Genomic DNA, 25118 nt, shown 5'->3' on the forward strand with positions numbered 1-25118 from the left:
CTAAATTTTGAGAGGCTTTGATGACTCTTAAAACACAGTCAAATCAGCTAAACTTTCCCTGAACATGGGCTTTCTTAATCACACACTGTCAGCAGTGCCTAGGTTGTCCATACATCTTCTAGGCCTCTTTCCCCCAGTGGTCACAAAATGTGCTTTTCTCCCATAAACCATAAACTGCTTGAGGCTTGCAATAAATACAGATAATAAAACATACCGAAACCCTACCTGACGTTTAAATAAGTATTAATTCTAACTTTTGCTAGATTTACCAAGAAAAATAAAAACTTAACCTGAAGCCATCATAAGAACTGAGGTCAATGTAAAATCATTGCATTGTGATTATGAAAAAAATAGAGAATCTCGCATATAATCATTTTCATATATCCAACCATCTAGCTGATATTGTCATCCAGAAATTTCTGAAGCATATCAAATTGATTAATTCCAAGATCCGTTCCTTCATTCTGCTCCTAAACTCATTCCCCACCCTTTTATTTTTATCTCACGAACTGGCAAATACATTATTCCAGAATATTCCAAAAGATTCATCTTTAATTTATTTTCTCTCACATCCTATGTCCAATCTATCAACTAATCTATTAGCTCTACCTTCAGACTGTATTTAGAACTCCATCATCTCACCATGTCCATTGTTACCCTCATCCAATTTACTATGCACTCATTAGGCAATATTTACTGAGTGATTACCACATCTCTGTCACTGTTCGGTTGTGGATACAGCAGTAGGAAAAACAAAAAACAAAAACAAACACCTGCCTTCCTGGGTCTTATCTTCATGAAAAACTCTTGGCCTAGATCATTGACATAGCCACCAAATGGATTACATGAGATTCTCCCTCCTGTCTGCAGATTTTCTAAACTTCAGCCTTTAAAAATGATAAACCAGAATTTGGCTCTTGTCACAAATCCTTAGATGGTTTCACATTTCACTCAGAATAAAAGGCAAAGTCCTTAACAAGTCCAACTAAAGGCCCTGTGAGCTCTGACCCCCAGCCACATGTCACTTGGATCACGTCTCCTCAGACCCTTTCACCCACCCTGCTCATAAATACCAGTGTCCTTGCTGTTCTTGAATGGGTAAAGGACATTCCCACCTCTTGGCCTTTGCATCTGCTCTTTCTCCTTTCCAGAAGGTCTCTTTCCACATATTTTCATACCTCCTAATCCCTAGTCATGCTTTTTCTTTTAATTGAAGCATAGTTGATTTACAAGATTATGTTAGCTTCAGGTGGATAGCAAAGTCATTCAGTCATACATGTATATATATTTTTTCAGACTCTTTTCCATGATAGATTATTACAAGATATTGAATATAGTTCTCTCTGCTATACAGTAAATCCTTGTTGTTTATTTTATATACAGTGGTGTGTATTCATGGATCTTATTACCACCTAAGATGTAAATATTTATTTCTTTTTTTCTAGTCCTCCAACTAGATTGTAAGGATCATAAGAAAAACGGCATTTAATTTATCATTGCCATTTAATAGTGCACAAGTAGGAGCTTAAAATACATTTTGAATATGTTTATAAATGAATTAATGTATGCAATATTAATTTAGCATTCAAATAAAGTGTAGAACCAAAACAAAACTCCTTAGGAATTATATGTGTAAACTTTCTAAAGCATATAACTATTGGCATATTTGTATATCTACTATATATTTATTTATGTATTATTTATAATATAAATGAGTTTCATACTTTCTCCAAAAAGGAACTTGACATTTCTCTATAATAAATTTACAAATAGACTCAATCATTTAAGGCATTATGCTTGAACTACTTACATAATTTTAAACAATTATATACAGATTGCTAGAAATTACAGCTTGGACAGATGATGAAAGGTTTCTCAGAATTTTTATCTTCTGATGTTTGAGATATAAATATGAATCCCTCCTCTCTAATTTGCTGCAGCCAAGATGTAAATTATATTTAGTATGGTTTTATAGAGTACTGCAGAATAAATGCTTATCAACTTTTGTATCAATCAAATACAAATCTCAGTAGGAAGAATCATTGCTTGATGAATTTCATGAGGCCATTGAGTTGACAATAAGTCCAAGAAATTAGGGTTTGATTTTTGTGAATGTTGACATTCTTTGCCATGCATGAAAATGAATGAAGATATAGATAATGTCTGCTTTCACACATGGGAACAACCTATCTTGGTCAAGACAGAAGTTAAAAAATGAATGTTTCGTTGAGTTGTATGGCTGCAATGAAAGGCAGCCATAAACCACAAAGCTGATTTTAGAGACTTCAGGGTGCTTTTTTCAGCCACAAACCATTCCTGCAGAGTCTATGTTGTTTGTCACCCCTTCCAAAATGATACTGAGGCATTGGATCAAGCATGGGAGATATATGGGCATTCAGAAAGAGATGAATGCATGGATTTAGAAGCCAAAGTACAAGGATATATGTGACATTATTACAGATGGGTTCAGTACTTTGACGAGAAAAGGATGAGCTATCAAAGACTAAGACGATGTTCATTAGAAATATAAATTCTGCCATGACCGGCTTGATGTCAAAATGCATTAAATACTCCTTGCAATCTAGAGTATTTATCCAACTAGGAGTATAACATTTGCTTAGATTTTAAACCTTATGATTAATACATGATAATCATGGGTAATAAATTTTTCACAAATTATTTTTCATTTGACAGCCAGGATGATTTATTAGGTTTGTGAATTCATTTAAAATTCAATACCTTTGGGTGCTGCATCACTGAAATTAATGAGCCAGATTCTCCCACTAAGTTGCTTTCAGCCTCCTAGGGTCCTATTAAATTAAGTTCTTCAGTACATTAGATGTTTCCCTAATGTATTAAAGAGTTAATACATCCTACATTGGGGAAGTACCATATGAATTTTTAAAAATTAACAACATGTCATTTTTAAAAATTTAAACAATACCTTATTCGCATATAGTTTCATTTCTTTAGGTTTATAGGGTTCTTTTAAAAATAGAAGTGTTTCAGGCAAGTGAAATGGATGACTTGTTTTTGTTCCATCATTCACAGGGAAACCTTTTAAGAAATATCATCCCCCTTGTCTAGTTCCATCTTTGCTACTATCAGGATAAATTTGCCTCTAGTAGTTGTAGAAGCAGGAGAATGCAAAATAAGAGCAAGTTCCATTTGTTTCCTGGGAACGCAGGGCTAGTAATGAGTGATTAGCCAAATCCCCACAGTTACTATTTGTAAACACTTTGTCATTTTGTAGGAGTTGGCAGGTAGTAGTAAATAATCTTTTTGTGGCTAACGTTAACATAATTTTGCCTTAACAGAAAACAGAAACAATAGGAACTAATATCACTTTGCCTTAAATATTATACTGTTTAACATTGCCACATACAAAGAAAGAAATGACACACTAGGTACAGCTAATATATTTTTCAGGTGAGAAATATTTACTCACACAATAAAGGACCTTGAGAAATGAGGAGTGAAGAAGTAAGCGAGAAAGCCTTCCTACTTATAACATATCCATACGAACCCAAGCACACACACAAATACATCCTTAAATAGAGTTACAAGCATATAGTGCAGATCTTATGGCATTTAGGGAAGAAGAAACATAATATGAAAGTATTTTCTATAAGCAATAGGACTATTATACTACCTCGCAAAGGCATATGGTATATATAAATTATTGAATATTAGTTGAATAAAGTTACTGAGATGTCCTCAATTATGAGTAATATATTCCCTTCAGGAAATACTTCTAACCCTCCATTTCAGCTGAGTTTGTTTCTTTATATATTATATATATATATGTTTAATATATAACACATAATTGTACATGTTTATATAATGTATAGAATTATACATATTTATTTATATAAATAAATGTATATAAGAAAGAATATTCTCCCCTTTTACTATTTTTTTTTCTTCAAGGCTAATGTAATAGTATCATTTTCCTTTCCAAATTGCTCCCTTTCTCTTTAATCCAGACTAACTCCTTTTCACATTTTAGATCTCAGTTTAATTTTACTTTCTTAGGAGACCTTCTTAGACCCCCTAAATATTTAGGTCCTTTTCTATGTTCTCTTAATGCCAGTCAATCACAACACTCATCATACTTTATGGCAGTTGTGTTTAGTAATATATTTCTATCCCTTGATCCACATGAAAACACATATGTTAACAATTATCTTTTTCTTATTAATATATAAAATCTGAATAATTTACATTTTCACAACAAGCCATGCCTTAGAATAGTAGACCTATGTAATTCAAAAAATAGAATTAGTGAATTGTCTAATGTTTCAATGCTTAACTTAAAAAATAAAGGATTGATTTTATTTAGATTCTTTTTTACTCCCCATCAGTATTAGAATTTGAGCTAATGTAGTAGGTCTTTGGCTAATGCTCAATAACCTAAAAAAATATCATTTTATTATTAGGCATTGCTGTGTTTTATGCACTTTAAATTCATAAATTGATTTTATTTTTATACTTTTCTTTAAAAAATGTGTTCATTGTAGAAAATATAGAAAAACAAATAAATAAAATAAAAAGGAATAATTTGTACTCAGAAATAATTGCTGTTCATAACCTGCTGTATATTTCTTCAACTGTTTCCTATTCATAAACTTACATGGAAACAGTAGACTTGTTTAGAGCTTAAAATTTTAAACATTCATTGCCCTGGAGGATGAGTCAGTACGCCAGCAGTGTCAGTATTCATTTTCCTGAGATGTTTTATACGACATGTTGTGAGAGCCAGTTAAGAGCAGTACAACACAGGTTGGTTATTGTTATTTTTCCACCTGGACTAATGAGCTGAGAACGGGTGCAGGAAGCAGCCTTCACATGCATGTCAATAGAAGACACTAGAAAACTTTCTTCTGGGCCACCTTACAAGATGTAAAAGATGAGTTTACACATTATGCAAGTGGCAGAATAAGCCAATGAAACCTGAATATTTCTTTTAATGTAACTTTATTTTTATCTGCAAACTGAGGGGTAAGCATTCATGTATAACCATCTGCATATATGTTCACTCTATAGTTACTACTTTAAGACCTACTTTTTTATTTACCATTTTTCCTGCCAATATACTATCATATTGTTTCATTTTTAATGCTTGTATAAAATTTCATTATCACTATGCCTTTTTAAGAACATTTTTTAATAAAAGTCTGTGTGAATGCACAAATTGCAAAGGTAGAGCAATTTAGGAACTTAAAGTGACTAAAACTGTGCCTAATTTCTCTTTAAGTATAATTCAACAGGGCTAGAGATTGGTGTTCTATTGAATATATTTTGCATTCTAAATTGGACCTGCTAGGATACTATTTAAATATCATCCTATTTAACCTTTTGAAATACAAGATTTGCTTTTTAATGGGAAGTTGGCATTCCATCATAAAATGAAACCAAATGTACTTTGACATAATTAGTGCCAGCAGTAGTAGGCTTTTATTTGTGCATTATGGGTTGCATATAATAAAGATATAGATTCAGCCTAATTTATTTTACCCAGGAAAGATGGGGAAAAAAATTCAAGGAAAAACAGTCTTTACTTCAGGTTTAATAATGAAGCAATACACATAACTTATGATAAATATTTCATCCATTCCTTAGAATAAATGCTATACAAGTAAAGTTTACAAAAGTGATATCACAAACCTTCCTAGGGATAAAGCAAGCTAATTATTTTTTTTAATGTATGAAAAATTAAATAGAGCAATATTCATATTATGCTGTAATTATTTATTTGAAGGTCAGTGTCTTAATAGACTGAAGGTAAGTGTCTAGGTTTTATCTTTGTATATGATGAATAGAGACAGTGTCTGACAGTCAGGAGCGCTCAATAAGCATAAGTGGAAAGGGGGAGGGAAAGAAAAAAGAAGAGAAAGAGGATGGGAGAGAGGAGAGGAGGAAGATAAAGGCAAACCTGGGAGAAGTAACTGAAGGAGAAAGGAAGAAAAGATCTATAAAGTGCTGTAATTTGGGTGTAATCTCTCTTTTTTTTTTTAACTGAATCAAATTATAAAGATTTCCAGATGACTATCTGAAGCAGTTCATAGTTCACACTTTTGAAGTGAAAAACTAAGGTTAATTATTTGTTTATTTTAGTAATGCTAAATTTGCTGGTAACAGAAGATAGTTAAAATTGTATGGCTTATCAATCATTGACAGGTTAATTAAAGTAAAGATAATTGTTCCTTTATCTTAGTTCTTATGGTACTGAAATTGTTAAGGAAGTTTCTATTACTAACCTGGGTTTACTTTAAGGTTATTTGTAAGTGGTTACGTGACAAAATGGAAAATAAAAACATGTCTAATATATGGATTACTCTATTGTATTAAAAAAAATAATTATAAGGACTTCTTTCTTGGTTGAAGCTTATCCTTATTCTTTCAAGTTATAACATTTTCTTGAATACACCAGTTAGTAATAAGTAAGAACAGCTGAACAGGGCACTTTTTATCCATTGTTTTTCTTTACTCCAACTTTGAAATAGGAATATTAAATTGTATAAATTATTCTGAAAATATTAAAATTTTTATGCCAGATAAAGCTTTAGAAAGTGACACATCTTATGTTTGAATGCCCTCTATAACCAAATATATTCTCCCCTATTCTAAACCATGGCTGACTTCCTTAATAGCAGGAAATTCACTTGTCCAAAGTCAGCCATTGTAATTTTTAGATATATATCATGATTTTAGATGCTTCTTTTCAATACAACCTAAATTTCTCCTTCTATTTTCCACAACCTGAAAGTTGTTCTTACTGGTAACCAGGTCTCCTCCTGAAATATGGGACACGGTTTAGAGCACAAGGGAGCTTGCTGCAAAATTTTCCATCTGAAGAGAAAAATGGTTAGTTCCAGCTCAGGTCCCAAAGCACAGATGCTGCAGAGCTAAAAGAATCAAACACATGTTTGTGTTTGTTGGTTTGTTTTTAAGCTATCATGGTTGATATGAACAGACTGACTCAGGATCTGGAAAGAAACTGTAGAAGATAAAAAGAGATGCAGATTAATTGGTTAAAAATTTTAATTGTCTTACAGGGTCTACTACCCATCTAATTTGTCTTATCATACCATACATGTTCTTGTCTTGCTATGCCTAGGATGTTTTATTAAACAGCCAAAACTCTACTGATACATTTTTAACAGTTTTGAGTGAACTCAGCATTTTATAAACAACGTTTTTTAAATTTTGGACTTTCTGTTTCCAATATTCATTTTATACTTTTTCTTTGAAGAGAATCATTAGTTTTAGTAAAAAGAAACCTTTTTAAACAATTATTTTTTTTCTAGATCCGCTGAGTGATCTAAGAAATTCCTTTTGCTCTGTGATACAAGAAACTTCCTTAGCTTGTCTTTATTTGTGAAAGGGCTTGGCTTCCATTAAAATGAAAAGCAACTTGAATATCACTGTGCACAATTGTTTGCAACATCAAAGAATCCTACTTTTGGCAACACTTGACAGTATCGTTGGTAGTGTCTAGCTCTTGCTTTGCATTGAAATTTATAGGGAATCAGAAAATAACAGGGAATTGAGAGAAAATCTTTACCAGGTCTCTATCACTTAGGGTCCTGTTATTTTTGTTTAACTATGATTAAATAATTAAAGTTTGATCTAGCCCTGAGAAGTGGAACATACCTAAGTTTGGCTTACCCCTAATAAATAAAAATAAAAGGAATTATATTTTTCTATCAAGATGTTGGAGATTTGACACAAAACTCTCATTCAAAATGCATAGTAATTTTAGAAAAATGTAAAAATAGAAAATCACCATCACGTAATGAAAATTAAAAATAAGATGAAACCTTTTAATATACACACACACAGTTATGAATACGTGTAAGCCATGGCATTTGGTCTTCCATATCTCAAAGGCATCAGTAATGGTCAATAGGTTGCCTTTCACAAAATAACAGGGACTACAATTCCTCCACATTAGTAATGTCTTAGAACAAGTATCACTACTTAAAACTAGAGTCTGGTGTTGGGCTCCCTTGATTAAAAGTTTGAGGGCAGAGGCAGAAAACTGCCAAAATCTAAAACTTTGTTTAAGACCTGAGCCATACATACAGTACTCAGTGAGTGTACCTGAATAGCACCACTATGTCCTGGAAAAGGAACTTTGAAATACATTATCAGACCTAGTGTTCTACTAAGTTTGGGGGTTGTTAATATGGGTAATTTTAAACCAATTTGACAAAGAGCGATGGCCACAGAGTGAGAAAGAAGAAAACACTAAAACATACACGTGCACGCACACACAAACATAAACTGTTCTTATTCAAAATGAGCATGTACATGTAAATTCTTCCCTGTGAAAATTTACAGTTGAAATAATAACCACAAAATCAACAAGGAGACGGTAAAGTATACAGGTTAAAATTATTTTTATGAAATTATATAAAAAACAAATATTTAGACTGCTCAAGAAGATGGAGACATTAATTAAAATTATAAACAAAAAATTATGAAATACATATGAAATAATAAAATGTGAAATTTAAAAATCAACTAAATTGTTAAATTTTATAAATTTAATTTTAAAATTATTCAATACATTAGGACATATTCTTAATTTCATAAAATCCAAAATTTGTATAGCACCACAAAAGACCCTGAACAGTCAAAGAAATCATGAGAAAGAACGAAGCAAGAGGCATCACACTTCCTGACTTCAAGCTATACTACAAATCTATAGTAGTTAAAAATATGCTACTGGCATAAAAACAGGCAGGCGGACCAATGGAGTAGAATCAAGAGCTCAGAATTAAACCCCCAGATATACAGTCCACTAATATTTGACAAGGAGCCAAGTGGGAAAAGGATAACCTCTTCAACAAATGGTTCTAGGAAAACTGGATAAACACATGAAGAAAAAGGAAATTGGACCCCATCTGACACCACTTACAAAAATTAACTTGCAATGGATCAAAGACTTAAACGTAAGACCTGACACCTAATAATTCCTAGAAGAAAACTTAAGTAAGAAGTTCTTTGACATTGGTCTCAGCAATGGTTCTTTTAGATATGATGCCAAAAGTACAAACAACAAAAGCAAAAATCAATGTGTGACGATATCAAACTAAAAAGCTTCTACACAGCAAAGAAATAATCAACAAAATAAAAAGGCAACCTACAGAATGGGAGAAAATATCTGTAAACCATATACTGGGTAAGAGGTTATCATCCAAAATATACAAAGGATTCAAACAACTCAATAATGAAAGAAACAAACAATCCAATTTAAAAATAGGCAGAGAAACCAAATAGACATTTTTCCAAAGAAGACATCCAGATGGCCAACAGGCGCATGAAAAGATTCTCAATATCATTAATAATCAGGGAAATGCAAGTCACTATGGAAAACAGTATGGAGATTATTTAAAAAGTTAAAATAGAACTAACATATGACCCAGCGACTCCACTTCCTTTTATATATCCAAAGGAAATAAAAACAGGATTTCAAAGAGGTATATACAATCATATGGTAATTGTAGCATTATTCACAATAGCCAAGATACAGAAACAACCTAAGTGCCAGTCAACAAATGAATGGATAAAGAGAAATATTATTCAATCATGAGAATGGAGGAAATTCTGCCATTTGTGACAACATGGATGAAACTTGAGGACGTTATGCTAAATGAGATAAGTCAGAAGGAGAAAGACAAATACTGTGTGATATCACTTACATGTGGAATCTTAAAAAAGCCAGGCTCCTAAAACCAGAGAGTAAAATGGAGGTTACAAGGGGCTAAGGGGTGGGGGGATAGAAGAGGTGTTTAACAGTACAAACTTGCAACTAGTAGATAGATCAGTCCTAGAGACCTAATGCACAGTATAGTGATTATAGACAACTATATTGTATTATAATGTCAAATTTGCTAAGAAATTAGATCTCCATTATTCTAACCACAAAAAAGACATGGTAATTATGTGACATGAGAGAGGTGCTAGCTAATGCTACAATGGAAATCATGCAGCAGAGTATCAAAGCAACATGTACAGCTTAAACTTACACAATGTTGAATATAAAATATATTGTATATTTATTTATATATTATATATTATATAATTGAAAAATAGCTATAATTTTAATGATTTTATATTTGGGAAAAAATAATTCCTGATAAGTTAAAGGTGTACATATGAAAAATCAAGCTTTATAAACATTTTAAATATAGAATAGAATGCTGTATGAATTCAGGGTAGAAAAATATGCCTTTACAAACACTCAAGAAAAAAACTAACAAGAAAATGTAATAAATTGTACAAGTTTATCATTAAAATCTTTGGTCCACAAATTACCCAACAAACAAAGTGATAAAAGTGATAGAGAGAAAATATTTGTCCTGTAACTATGATTATATTCCTACAGTTCTGCATAGCAACCATTCTATTTTTCCAACCAGACATGTAATGATAATTACTTTCCTTGCCTACTGCCTACTTAGAACTTGTGTGGTCATTGATTTGTTTTGATCAATAAACTCTGCAAAGTGACATGTGCCACAATGTCATTTCTGGGTCAGAGCTTTAACAGCCATTTCTCAATTTGCTTCCTTTCTCTTTCTCTTGTCTCTGGGGAACAGAAGTATCCTAGACCACACAGTGGTTGCTCAGCAATGGCTCCCAGAGGGAGGCTGATGGAAAGCAAGGGCCCAGCTGACTCACAGTGAATTTGTATCATGAGTAACATCTAAACATTTGTTTTTTTCTGGTTTTATTTTTTCATCATAATATAATTTAGTCATATACTATATCAAAATTTAGCATAATTCAGTTACTTCTAATTAGAATCAAACTGTGTAATAACACACAAAACATTTTTTAAACCCCAACACATTAAAAGAAAAATTGAAACCAATCTGAATAGGCTATTCACAGAAGAGAAATCTCAAGTGGTTTAAAACTATATGAAACTACATGAAACTTATAATGCTTTCCTGGTAGACATCACTTGGTTTTAATGCCCAATGTCACAGAACTCATGCAACTCAACATCAAAAAACCAAACAACCTGATTAAAAAATGGACAGAGGAACTAAATAGACATTTTTCCAAAGAAGATATGCAGATAGGCAACAGGCACATGAAAAGATGCTCAACATCACTAATCATCAGAGAAATGCAAATCAAAACCACAATTGCCTCATACCTGTCAGAATGGCTATTATCAAAAAGAAAACAACAAATGTTGGCAAGGATGTGGAGAAAAGGATACTCTTGTACGCTGCTGGTGGGAATGTAAATTGGTGCAGCCACTGTGCAAACGTATGGAAGTTCCTCAAAAAATTAAAAATACAACTACCACACAATCCAGTAATTCCACTCTTTGTTATTTACCCAAAGAAAATGAAAACACTTATTTGAAAAGATAATAGGCACCCCAATGATTATAGCAGCATTATTTACAATAGCCAAAATATGAAAGGAACCTACAAGTCCACTGATAAATGAATGGATAAAGAAGATCAGGTAAATATACAAAATAGAATATTACTCAGCCATTTAAAAAAGAAATCTTGCCATTTGCAACAACATGGATGGACCTAGAGAGTATTATGCTAAATGAAATGTCAGACAGAGAAAGGTAAGTACTGAATGACTTCACCTCTATGTGGAATCATAAAAACAAAACAAATGAGCAAACATAACAAAACAGAAACAGAGCCATGGATACAGAGAACAAACTGGTGGTTTCCAGAGGAGGAGGAATGGGTTAGGGGGATGAGAGAAATAGGTGAGGGAGATTAAGAGGTACAAACTTCCAGTTACAAAATGCATGAGTCACAGCTATGTACAGTATGGGGAATATAGTCAATAACAATGTAATATCTTTGTATGGTGACGGATGGTAACTAGATTTAACATGGTGATCGTTTTGAAATGTATAGAAATACAAAATCACTATTTTGTACACCAGGAACTAACATAGTGTTCTGGGTCAAGTATACTTCAAAAACAACAAACAAACTCATATAAAAGGAGATCAGATTTGTGGTTAACAGAGGAGGGGGAGTGGGAGAGGGGCAATTGGATGAATGTAGTCAAAAGGTACAAATTTCCAGTTACAAGGTATAAAAGTACTAGGGGTGGAATGTACAACATGGTAAATATAATTAGCACTGCTGTATGTTATATATAAACATTGTTAAGATAGTAAATCCCAAGAGTTCTCATCACAAGGAACATTTTTTTTCTTCTATTTTGTATCTATATGAGATGATGGATATTCACCAAACTTATTGTGATGATCATTTCATGATGTTTGTAAGTCAAATCTTTATGCTGTACACCTTAAATTTATACAGTGCTGCATGTCACTTATATCTCAATAAAACTGGAAGGAAAAGTATGTATTTTTTTATAGATAACAGTGTGAGATAGAGACTATACCATCTAACTGCATATTTTTCCTTACTAATTTTGGGAGATTTAATCTGCCTTGGACTGAGAAAGTGTGTTTCCAGTTCTCCTTTCACATTCGGTAGTCTCTATGGAAGTTGTTCTTACACTCTCAGGTGCATACATATAATAACTATTATAATGGAAAGGGTTTAACTGTAGACTTTAGCATTGCAAAATTCCTTCTGTAACTATTTGTTGACTTTTGATCTCAAATTTATCTTATCATATATTAAGAGGTAGAGGCTTGGCCCTATCATCTCTTCTAGACCAATGGCTCTAGAGCTTCCTCTAGCATGTTTTTCTCTTTCTGTATCTTAATCTGAAATTTTCTTTCTGCATTGTCCCTAGTGTCCTCAGCAACGATGGTCTTTTCCTGGATGGGTGCTTAGGTTGGTTAGTTTTGAGTGATTTACAGTAATCAAACCATCCTAATGCCATTACTTTTTTACCAAAGTCTCCTTGCAATTATGTGGGAATTGAAGCCCAGAAAAATTCTTTCCAATCTTAGTTGTTCTTAGATTTTTCTGCCAAGATTTCCAGTGAGTTCATTTGACAATATTGGGGTATTCTGATTCTCACTGTAGAATGTCTAAATCAAATACAGGTGTTGGGAAAAGCACATCATGTGTCAGTAAAAGACAACTTTATCTCAGATATTACACTCAAAGAAACTGGTGAACAGTAAACAATGTTTCTAACATTTTGCAATGCACTATAACATTATAACAGCATGTTAAATGTATAGGTGTACTAGGGATGTTATTTGTGTGTTTGCAGTGGTATGTATAGCTTAAAATTTTTTCCTTTTTGAAATAATAAGAAGTAGGATATTGGCTTGCATTTTTTCCTCATATTTAGCATGCTTTACTATGATAAAGCAGGGAATTTAAATGCACTAGTGATCAATAAAATATAAATTTAAAAAAATTGTAAAAGAACATCAGATTAGCAAAGACTAAAGTCTAGTGTCACCAATTATTGGTGGGAATGTAGATGCATGGCGACACTCATACATTGTTTGAGGAATTTGCACAAATAAATATTTGTACAAATATTTTGGAGAGTAACTTGATAATATCTAGCCAATTGTAAGACACATGTAACTGGTCACAAAGAATAAATCCCACTACTAAGTTAATAACGTATAGAATCTTGAATATACACTAAAGAGAAAGATGTTTCAAGAGTTTTATTGGACAATTATTCTACAGTGTATAATTCAAAGCAACTTATGCTTCTCTACACTTCATTTTTTTAAAAATGTATTTATTTATTTTTGGCCGTGCTGCATGGTTTGTGGGATCTCAGTTCCCTAACCAGGGATTGAACCCTGGATACGGCAGTGAAAGCCCGGACTCCTAACCACTAGGCCACCAGGGAACTCCCCCTCTATACTTTAATACAAAGAAAAGTTATATCATGCTCTAATACAATAAAATAGTTGAAATGAATGATACAGCAATAAAAGCATCAACCAAAATAAATCTAAAACAGAGACAATGTTGAGTGAAAAAAAGATCAACATGTAAAGAGATATATACAACACGATTCCATGTAATAGCAATATCAACCTATTTCTGTACAACCTATAACTACAAAATTTAGTGGCTTGAAAGAACAAAATGTTTGTATCATTTCTCACAGTTTCTGTGGGTCAGGAACATGGGAGTGACGTTTCTGTGCTGTTCTGGCTGAGGGTCTGAATGAGATTGTAGACAGATACTGGTTCAGGCTACCATCATCTATTGGCTTTTAGTGATAGATCACCCTCTTCCAAGGTGGCTTGCTCACATAGCTAGCAAGGTGCCATTGTTTGTTGGTAGGAGGCCTCAGTTCCTCCTTACATGGGCTTCCCCAAATGGCAATCTGTGTGTCCTCAGGACATGGTAGAAGGTTCACTTGAAAAACATATATACAAGAGGCCAAGACAGAGCTGTAATGGCTCTATAATCTCACCTCAGGTGTCACAACTGTCACCTCCCCCAGAGTCTACTGCTTACACAGACTAGTCATTACTTACACATTACTATTCAGTAATGGAAGAAACTACTCAAGGGCAGGTTTACTAGTAGGCAAAGATAACTAGAGTCCATCTTTGAGGCTGGCTATCAAATACTGTTATATAAAATGTCATGAAAATTAAAAATACCATATATTTGTTATATATAAACACATATGTAGTCAAGTGAAATAGAAAATTCTGCAGATGATGAACAGCATCTTTGGATAGTGGTTACGTCTGATGGGAACAGATGAAGATGGGATTAGAGATTGGTCTATGGGGTCTTCAACAACGTCCACTTAATTATGAAAGAGTATGAGGATTTGATAGATCTGGGTGTTAAATATATAGATGCTTATCATCCTTTCTCCTGTAAGTTTCCATAGAGGAAAATTACTTCATAATTAATAAACAAATACATATGAGCAGCTTTCATAATTGCATGAGAGATAAATAAATCACTGCTCTCAGATGTTGTCCCCTTGACAGATGTCATCAAACCAGCAAACACTGGCTGTCCAGCAAGAGAATAGCTCTTGGACACTTAAGACATTGTCTTGTCCTCAAAGTTTACTTTGTTAAGACATCCCATTTAAAGAAGGCCTCAGTTGACACAAATAATCCCTAAAGGGAAAAATCCCATGTGGTCCTGGATTTCCAGAAAAGTCTTGATAATGTGAAAGGGGATATTCCACCCACAACTGTCTACATCTTGCAGGGGCATCTCATCAGTCAATTTGACAACATGAGGCATTCTCTACCTTAGGATTTATCTCGAAAATTTCAAGTCAGTATTAGCAGCTGACATTTCTATAGTAACTACTATGTGCCAGGCATTAGGCTAAGTCCTTTGCATGTATTATTTCATCCTAAAAACAACATTATGGCATGCCCTGCATATTCTAAAAGGTGCATTTTCTTAAGGCACAGGGCAGTTAAGAATCTTGTTATGCAAATTAGTGGCAGATCAAAAATTTTACCTAGGAAATCTGGCTATTATGTTATCACCTTTCTACTGATTCTCGTTACTCTTGTTCTCTGATTACCACCTTAGAATCACCTTTAAAAAACTCTTCATAGATCTGTGTACCCAGATCTCCACTTTAAATATGGCAATAGTGAAGTCATAATCTTTCTAATGACAGCTTGAAGGGCTATGACTTTCCCCCTCATGTCTAACACTGGGAAGATGGTAAATCCAGACCAACTACAAATTTCTGGAGCCCTGAGTTTGTCAAGACAAGGGAATCCTGGGAAGGTCACCACCAGCCTCTGTTAGGACCCATGTTAAAGGCCAAGTGGCATAGCAGGGTGCGTATGACTCACCCTGTAATGCCCTTGATTTGGAAACCCACTATGGTGATTGAGCTTCCTGATATTTCACATAGGATCATTTAGTCACTGTCTTAGCCAGCCCAGGATGTCATATGTACACCACAACCTGGGTATCCTAAGCAAGAGAAATTTATTTCTCATAGTTCAGGAGACTATGAAGTCCAAGGTCAGAGTGCCAGCACGATAGGATTCTGGTGAGGACCTTCTTCCTGGCTTACAAATAGCTGCCTTCTTTCCATGTCTTCATGTGGCAGAAAAAGATAGAGAACAAGCTCTCTTGTGTCTCTTCTGATAAGGACACTAATTCTTTCAAGAAAGCCCCACCCTCATGAGCTCATCTAAATGGAATTAATTCCCAAAGGTCCCATCTCCAAAACCTATCATATTGAGGATTGGGGCTTCAACACATGAGTTTTGGGGGTCATAATTCAGTTGACAGCAGTCACTAAGCCTCATGAATCATCTGGTGCTCATGGTCGGCCACTCAAGCTCAGCCAGGGAGGGTTGTTCACCTTCACCAACTTTTTATCCAGGAAGGTCTGATCATTGCCATGGAGTTGCTTACACAGTGCTCTCAGAAGCCACCTCTCAGGGATTGCAACCACAAATTCAAGGTGATATCATAGATCAGTTTCTAACACAGTGGAGACACATACTAGGCCTTAAAGTAATCATTTTCCACTACTCTTCTAGTCCACACTCAGAAGGCAGTTTTCTTTTTGGTGACTTAATACCTGTAATTCAGGTATTTGCTCTAACTTGTATTCCTTTGAGGCTAAGATGTGTACCCACATGGACTACATTTTCCCCTCAAGAGTGTCAGATGTTCTGTTCAATTCTTCATTTTAAACAAATCTTAAGAGTTTGTGAAATATCCTTCTGATCTGAGGGTAAGCAATAGAAATTCATTTTTGAACAGTATTAAATAATAAGACAATACTACCTTTTATTCTACTTCTGTTCATAAGGTTTGACTTCACTACTGAGTTTGAAGCCCCTGGGCTTTATCCTATTGCTAGATCTTGGCCTTTGCTCTATAAATCGGCATATAATTTAGTAGTAGAAAGCCTCTGTCTATCTTGTTTTGTCTTTTAGTAGTTTAGGAGATCTAAGGTGCACAGGACAAAGACTCTGTAGCTGCTAACTCCCTTCTCTGTTACAAAAAGTCATGCAGACTTCCTCCCAACATGCTTCTCATCTTGTTTGACCTGCCTTCTCAGGCTGTCCAAATAATAAGAATCATAGAGCCTCAGATCCAGAGTGTCAGTAGTTTAATATGGATTTTATCTCAAATATGTCCTCTCTTAGCCTAGACTTTGTCATATATTTTGTAGAATGTAAAAGTTTTCCTCTGTGGGTTTCCAGGAGTCACAGAATTGTTGTTACAATTAAGCCGTTATAACAAGATAACAGTGTTCCTGTTGAGTATATACCAACCACGATGTGAAAATCTCTTACTATAATATTTTGGGCAATCTAAATAAATCACTAGAAAAGATCTACTTGTAGCTAGCTTGCCTATGTACAGATGGTGTGTTTTGAAAGGACAGGTTTATTGTATTTTAATTTTGCAGGCAGCAAACGATGATAATAAATAATGTTTCTCGGGACTGACTGTAGGCCATTTGGCATGTATTGCCTTATTTAATCCTATGAGATAGGTACAATTATTTTCCATATTCTACAGCTATGGAAACTAATTCTTATAGTTTAAGGAACTTGCTGAAATTAGATGGTTAGTAAGAGGTGGAACTGGGATTTAAATGCTGATATTCTGACTGCAGAGACCAAACTCTTAATCACTGGCCTCTATTATCTATCTATCAGTAGACCCATGTGGGGTAAAATGTTAAACACACAAATTCTTGATTATGCTCCTTGAATATTGCAGAATTTGATAATCTATAGTTTTAAAAGCTTATCATGTAATTCTGCTGACCATAAGGCATTAAACCTCTGATTTATGAGATTTAAGTGTTTCTGTGGCAGTTCCCTGATAGGCATGTGTTTTCAGGTTAATGAAAGCTCAGTCTCATTAAAACTTACCATTTTTCACCATTCTCAATCATACTTTACTATTATAAATCTATTTCAGATATTACAGGAAAACAAGGCCTGTTCCCAAGTAGTGACAGGGATTCTTCTTTTAAAAGCTGATAAATGTTTGTATTAGTGACACATTCATCATCAAAAGGTCACAGATGAGAAGGGTGAGAAGGGGGAGTTAATCTGGGGAGCCTTAGCAGAAATACTGCTCTCTAGTAAATGGATGTAGAGCTGTCACTGTTAGAACAGTCAAAGTGCTGTTATTCTGTGACTCCTGCGGGGACTGCAAATGCTAGAATGGACATTTTCTCACACATTAAACACTTTCTCAAAAAAAAAAAAAATCAACTTTGGCCTTGAGAATCTAGTAGAAATACACGAGCTAAAGAGATTTAAAATGTAAGCTTGAGAAGGTTGGCATGTTTATTAGGAAACATAAAATACAGTGGTGGCACAGCTATCTTTAGGAGTAAGGTGGCAATTACCACATTATGTCCTGAACCTAACACATGGTTAAGTAGAAGAGAGTGACAGTGACGCTGTGATTTCCTGGTGATAAATTTCTGCATCTATTATCTGATGACAAATTTATCTTTTTCCCATTTCTGAATTTATGTTGCAGAAAAGCATAAAAATAGAAACATTGCATTCCCTTCCTTCCTTTTATCTTTAATTTAAACATGTTTGAGGGTAAAGCTGAGATTTGGGGATCAGATGTTTCAAAAATCAGGAAGCTCTAAGAAATAACTTGAAGACAATGAGAAGATACCCCTACCTACAATGTTACAAAGACCTAAATTGTATATATTCCAGAGCTTGACACATAGTAGGAAGGGAAAATAGTTGAGAATAACTGAATTACAATCTCTTTATTTGGAAACAATAATTCTCATTTTCTTATAATTCCACTTCCATTACCCCATTTTCTTTTGTATTTTTTCCTACAAACCCACTTTTCTTTACTTTGAACATACCCCTTACATAAAACTTTCATGGATATGGGGAACTTCAGATTGTAATAAGGTGATCTTTTCATCAAAAGTCCTAGGTAATGTTTTAGCTACTGTGGTGGTAATGACAAATTTTCCTAAGCAGCCTGTAAGCTATTAGTCAATTGTTAATATAAAGGTGGTAAGCAAAATCTTTTAATAGATAGCTGATTTAGACCTAGGACCTTTCAATATTACTTTTGCCTAAGTTTCAGATGCTCTGTACCCCTTCTTGACTAATAAGGGAGTTATTTTCTAATCCCTTCAATATCTGAAATTTTCTAAGAGTATCTTATTTTTTATTGCTTTTATGCTTTATGAAAATTAAATATTATATCCTCCCTTATCTAACTCAACAAATATTTTTGAACCCTACCATATGCATCACTTTCTGTTACTCAGAGGAAATGTACAGATAAATGGACAGAACTTGCCTGTACGCATTAAGGTAGACGAAATAATGGTCCCTCAAAGATGATTACACCCTAATCTCCAGAACCTGAGAATATGTTACCTCTTGACAAATGAAGCTTTGCCGATGTTATTAATGTTATGAACCTTGAGATGGGAAGATTATCATGGATTATGTAGGTGGGCCCAATTTAAACACTTGAGTTTTCAAAACTAGAGGATCTTTCAGGGCTGTGCCTAGAGAGAGCCAGAGTAAGGTAGCGGGGCAGGGGGGTTGTGGGGGGGGAAATAAGAGACATAAATATGCAAAGCCAATATAAGATGCATTATTGTGGGTGATGCTGAGGGCAGTAGGTTCTCAGTTCTGCTAAGGACTCCTGAGAGGCTTACCTAAAGCCACTGCAAGTTGAAGGTTGACAAATTTATCCTTCAGTCCTTGCACCTCACTGAAGGCTTTTTCTGGGGTTGATAACAACTTCCCTGCTTTTATGCTCTGCTTGAATGAGGCTGAATGGGCTCCAGCTGTGAGAGGGAGCAGAAAGCAGAAAGAGATGAGAGGTATCCTTGTGAAGTGAGTCTCAAGTTACACAGACCGTCTGCTGCAGGGCGAGTGTAATCACAGCAAATGAGGGAAAGTGCTCGGGCACCAGTGGCGTCTGCTACAAGAAGGCCATGGCCTAATGGGCTCAGGATATTTATATCTTCCTGGGAGGATAGACCTGGTAGAGAAGTCAAAAATGTAATTTTGGAAAGTTTTGTTTTTTGAGTGGGTAAAGAATATATATGTTGTGAAGGCAAATACATAATAAAATTAATAGACTTAATTCTCCCTGTTAAAAATAAAGGAGACACCCCTCCCTTTTCTTAGAGCATTTATTTTAGAAAATGTGTAATTACGTTATCTCTCTCTTTGAAATGTAAGTCAGTTATTTTTTAAATTTATTTATTTTATTTTTGACTGCGTTGGTTCTTCGTTGCTGCATGCGGCTTTCTCTAGTTGTGGGGAGCAGGGGTTACTCTTCATTGCGGTGCACGGGCTTCTCATTGCGGTGGCTTCTCTTGTGGCGGAGCATGGGCTCTAGGCGTGCGGGCCTCAGTAGCTATGGCATGCAGGCTCAGTAGTTGTGGCTCGCGGGATCTAGAGCACAGGCTCAGTAGTTGTGGTCCACAGGCTTAGTCGCGCCACAGCGTGTGGGATCTCCCCGGACCAGGGATCGAACCCGTGTCCCCTGCATGGGCAGGCGGATTCTTAACCACTGCACCACCAAGGAAGTCCCTGAAATGTAAGTCAATTTTTTAAAGGATAAATAAGCCTCTTGACAGCTTAAAAATCCAGGAATGTGTTTCTCAAATCCTTGGAAGCCATTCCTTTGAAATGCAAACATCGAGACATATGTTGCCTCCGCCCCCCAGCATCTGTGGGGGAGGAGTCTAACTCCTGTGGTGCCTAGTTCCAAACTGTAAAACTATGAGAAGTTTGTTTTTCCATTTAGAGAAAGCCATTAGACACAGATGGTCACCCCAATTAACAAGTGAATTTTATGCGACAAATAGAGCTGTCAAGTCCTCTCGTCCTCTACTTGAGGATCAGCTGTAGTTTGTATCTTGAGAACATAGACGAGATAGATTTTATCTGCTTCGCCATCTAATAAAGTGAGATTTCTTTCTGAATTTGCAATCTCTTTGGTGGATTGCTTGTGATACACATCACATTCTGGTTTAATGATTATTCACTAATTAAATTGTTTCTCTTCTACCTTTGTGGAGAGGTTTTCTAGGTTGGCAGGAAATTTTGTTTTCAGTTATATTTCTGCAACCACATACAATCTGCTATTAAATGCTTAATTGCAAAGTAATTATCCCCGAGGTACTCAGAATCAACACTTTTTTTCCTCTCATGGGTAGATTGATAATCACAATGGAAAGGGGGTACTGGTTAGAGTTTAAACATGTATACAGAGGTCGATCCAGTTAGATCACTTCCACTTTCAGAGAAAAGTCAGGGTTGATGTTGCAAAGTAGCACTAGAAAACCCGTGACACTAAAGCCACTGCATTTTTTGGTGTCTTTAGCCTCCAGGAAATAAATGTGTCTCCAGATTAGTTGTTAATTGCTTATTTTTACATGTTTTGTGGTGTGGTTTCCCCTCCTTATTTGTCAATTGCAAGAAAGTGAAACCAAACTCCTGGGCATAAGAGCCTTTCTTTTCAGCCTCCATGACCTTCCCTGAGTTCCTAAGGGCAGATTTAAACAGTTGCTAATCAGGGAATGGAGGGAATGCAGAGGCAGGGAGGAACAGCCAAGAGACAATGGTGCAGCCTTGGGGCAGGTCCTGGTTCAGCCTCAAGGGATACACATAATGATATCTTTAAGCTCCTTATAGAACCAAAACCCCCAACAAATGGAAGATGTCAGCATTCTTCATTCCAGAGAAGACCACCTGAGGCCAGATTAAAGGAACCAGAGAAACTCATCAAAAGATTACCTGAGACCAGATTAAAGGTGTGCATGCCCTACACACACCCAAATTCTATCAGCAACTCCACCGTTGAAACATTGCTATAAAACTCCTCACCAAACTGTCCTGGGTTGGGTCACATAGTTTTTTGAAGGGCAGGAGGCTGCTGTGTCCTGCTTTTCCTGGCAAAGCAATAAAGCTATTCTTTTCTACTTCATCCAAAACTCTTTCTTCAAGATTTGATTCGGCACCAGTGCACAGAAGAAGAGCTTTTGGCATCAAAAGGAGGGTGTAATGAATTGAAACTGAGTCCCCCGTGGATGAAAAATTAATCAGTCCATCTAAGAAAGAAATGGAAACTTTTATTCAAGCCAAATTTGAAGATTGTAACATGGGAAGAGCATCTCAGAAAGCTGAGAACTGTTCCACCTGTTGGAAGTCAAGGCACAGTTATATAATTTTTTGAGACAGAGGGCTGTACGTTAAATGATATATTATTGACCGTTTAAATAATCCAGATCTAAGTGCCATGTGACACCTTATCTAGAAGGAATGTTATCTGTAAGGAGTTGTCCTGTTAATGCTAGGAGAATGTTGCTCTTTATGGTTGAGCAGGTATTCCTGCCGATGGGAGAGGATTTGGTTGATGCGTAAATGCAAGTACACAATGCACAGTGAGGGCTAGAGGGAAGCCAAAGGGCAGAGAAGAATTTTTATGTTTAAATTTTTCTTGCCTTGCCATAAAATATAAATTTTATTTCACACCCTAAAACTGAGTTCCCATGCCGAGTTTATGGTTAATCTCTCTATCCAAAACTTTATTCCCTTTCTCGTCCCACCTTTGTTCCCTTTAAGACTGAGGAGTATCAAAGAAAAGGCGGGAGGGTTGAAACCAAGTAGGACCCTACAGAGCCCTCCTGGGTATGGAAGCCCCTCTGTGACTCCTGTTTCTTGCTTGTAGAAAGAAGGCTTTAGTGTCCTAGGCCTTTGTGGAGTTCTGCAGAGCAGACTCAAACAGTTAATGATTAGAATAGTAGAGTCACAGGACTCCTAGTTCCCCCAGAAGTGACGTAGATAACAATCTGATGCATATCTTTGAGTTGTTCTGCAGAAACGAAAACCCCTCACCCAGCAGAGGATGGTGACTATATACTGAACGCAAGCACGGAGACCCCAAACTGGTTGGACACAGTAGGTTGATGATTGAGATTCCAGAAACATTACCCTGCTACTTCACCACCAACTAATCAGAAGAAGGTTCATGAGATGATTAGGCTTCCTATGACCCTCTCCCCTAACATTGTCTTTAAAGACCCTTGCTTAAAAGCCTTGGGGATTTCAGGTCTTTTGAGAATGAGCTACCCACTGTTCTTGCTTAGTGCCCTGCAAATAAACTCTATACTTTCCTTCACCACAAACCCAGCGTCAGTAGGTTGGCTTTGCTGTGCGTCTAGCCAGTGAACCAGAGTTTCCTTCAGTAACATGATCATCTCCAGGATATGGTGTAGATATTCGCAAACATTAAGTTTAGGTTGGAAGAGGAGTCAGGTAGATGCTTTCCATAGTCCTTAGTGGCAGTATTGCCCCCAGCAAGCACTGTTGACCATAAAAAGCCATGAATGGGAGCAGAGCTGATCAGAGTTGGAGAAATGAAGCAGTCAGTGTAATACCATCCTAAGTTGGTAGAAAAACAGTTTTTCATTAGTTTCCTCAGCTTGGCCTGTACAGCAACAAAAAGAGAAAGCAAGATCTGTTTCCATTTTCATTGTACCGTAGGGTTTAATAGTTGACTAGATACAGAATTTGTTACTTAGGCTTTATCAACCAGTAAATGTCTCAATAAAGGGAAAAGAAGAATTTTTCATCTCCCAATATTCTCTCTCCAATAATTTATTTCAATCTTAAAATTTTTTTTGTTAACCCCCAAAATGAACTAGGGGAATATAGAGAATTAAGGAATCAATTCAGTTTGAAAGATGTTAGGGACTCTTTAGAGAGGAGAGGACTGTACACTGGGATAGGGGATGTGCAGATATTTACAATTCATGTTGAAACATTTTTGTGTGGTTTGCATGCCATACTATGATGTCCACTGCACAAATCTTTTTTTTTTTTTTTTGTCCAATTCCCACACCCTTTTGAATTACAATGAAAGCATATAATGTTGTTGTGGAACACAGAGAACAAAATAGTTAATAAACCGAGAGTTTTTAAAACTGTGGCTGGATTTTTCCTCAGTGATTTTCTTAGCTATGAGAGATAGCTACCTATATTTGGCTCAACTCATTCATTTTTTAAAAATTGCTGGATTTTTTGTGATTTAAGTTCTACTTTGGATACTTCTCCCCTTTTCCTTTCTTTCATCCCTACTTTTTTCTTAAAATCTTTTTTCTTCATAAGCTTTCCATGAAAATGCAAATGCCTCTGTTTGAGAGTTGTAGTTAAGCTAAAGCAACAACATAATCTCATGTGAGGCTGCACTTACTCAAACAGCTAATGATCACCTTTCTTAGTAAGAAATTAAATATTTTACAAGGGCTGATCCTGATCGTTTCCTCTGTTCTAATTTGTAAACTTAATATGCAGTTTTGCCAATAAATTCTCCTGTCTTGTATTCCTTGAGACATCCTCTCTTTTCAGGGAGCCTAATATTTTTCCTCCCAACTGTGTAATTACTTAAGAAAAAACTGACCAAGATGTCTCTGGTATTTTTTCTCACATTTCCTTTATAGCCCAACAATGCAACTGTGCAATTTTTCCTACACTCATCATTCCTGTCTTTGATATTTTCATTCATCCTGGCACACAGTAAGTTCTCCCCAGTTGTTTGGTGTTCTGTACATCAGCATCTCGATACTCATAACTCCCAACTTCCCTAATTCTCAGTGTGCTTCCTGAAGCTATCATTTTATAATGACATCCTTCTATGCTGTGAAACTGTCCAGGCATTTCCCCTACTTCCACAACTTCATTCTGGATCTCCCACAAAGACATCAATGTCTTTAGTGTGTCTCAGTTTAGGAAGTGATGCGATGCCCTCATTCCTCAGTATTGTTTTTTGTTTTGTTTGTTTGACTTTTCCCATACCATTAGTTCCCACAACCTCTTATAAAACCAAATAAAAATATAAAGAAACAATAGGTACAAGAAGAAAAAATTTGAAGACCTGTAGCATTCCCCTACTATCATCACCTTCACCTTCATTTCTGTAATCCCAGGAAATCTGAGTCAATCTTTCCACTTCATAGGAGACTTGGCCCCTCTTCTTGAGGTCTTATTTCTACATTCCAAGACATTTCAATATGAGGTTGGTTTTAATGTCAGTGAGAATGGCCCCTCCAACATCTTAGTCTTTTAGGTTCTTCACCACCTCACATTTACTGAGCTTCTCCCACATTAACTTCAACCACTCATACCTGCCATTACATATTTTCCCATTTCATTTCAA

General features: G+C 35.5%; 1 long non-coding RNA gene across 6 annotated transcripts in view; it reads right to left on the bottom strand.

The window, feature by feature from the left end:
• LOC309656873 overlaps nucleotides 1-25118 on the bottom strand; it is a 1296162-nt gene that overhangs the window by 789171 nt on the left and 481873 nt on the right. The window contains exon 14 of one of the 6 annotated variants that reach the window (XR_014261538.1): nucleotides 8389-20488. The exons of the other annotated variants lie outside the window; for them this stretch is intronic. This is a non-coding gene — a long non-coding RNA (uncharacterized lncRNA). Of the gene's footprint in view, nucleotides 1-8388; nucleotides 20489-25118 lie in introns of those variants that run through there. 6 annotated transcript variants of the gene reach the window in all.

Source organism: Balaenoptera physalus, assembly GCF_965194825.1.
Source record: "Balaenoptera physalus genome assembly, chromosome: 3".
Taxonomy (NCBI): Eukaryota; Metazoa; Chordata; class Mammalia; order Artiodactyla; family Balaenopteridae; genus Balaenoptera; species Balaenoptera physalus.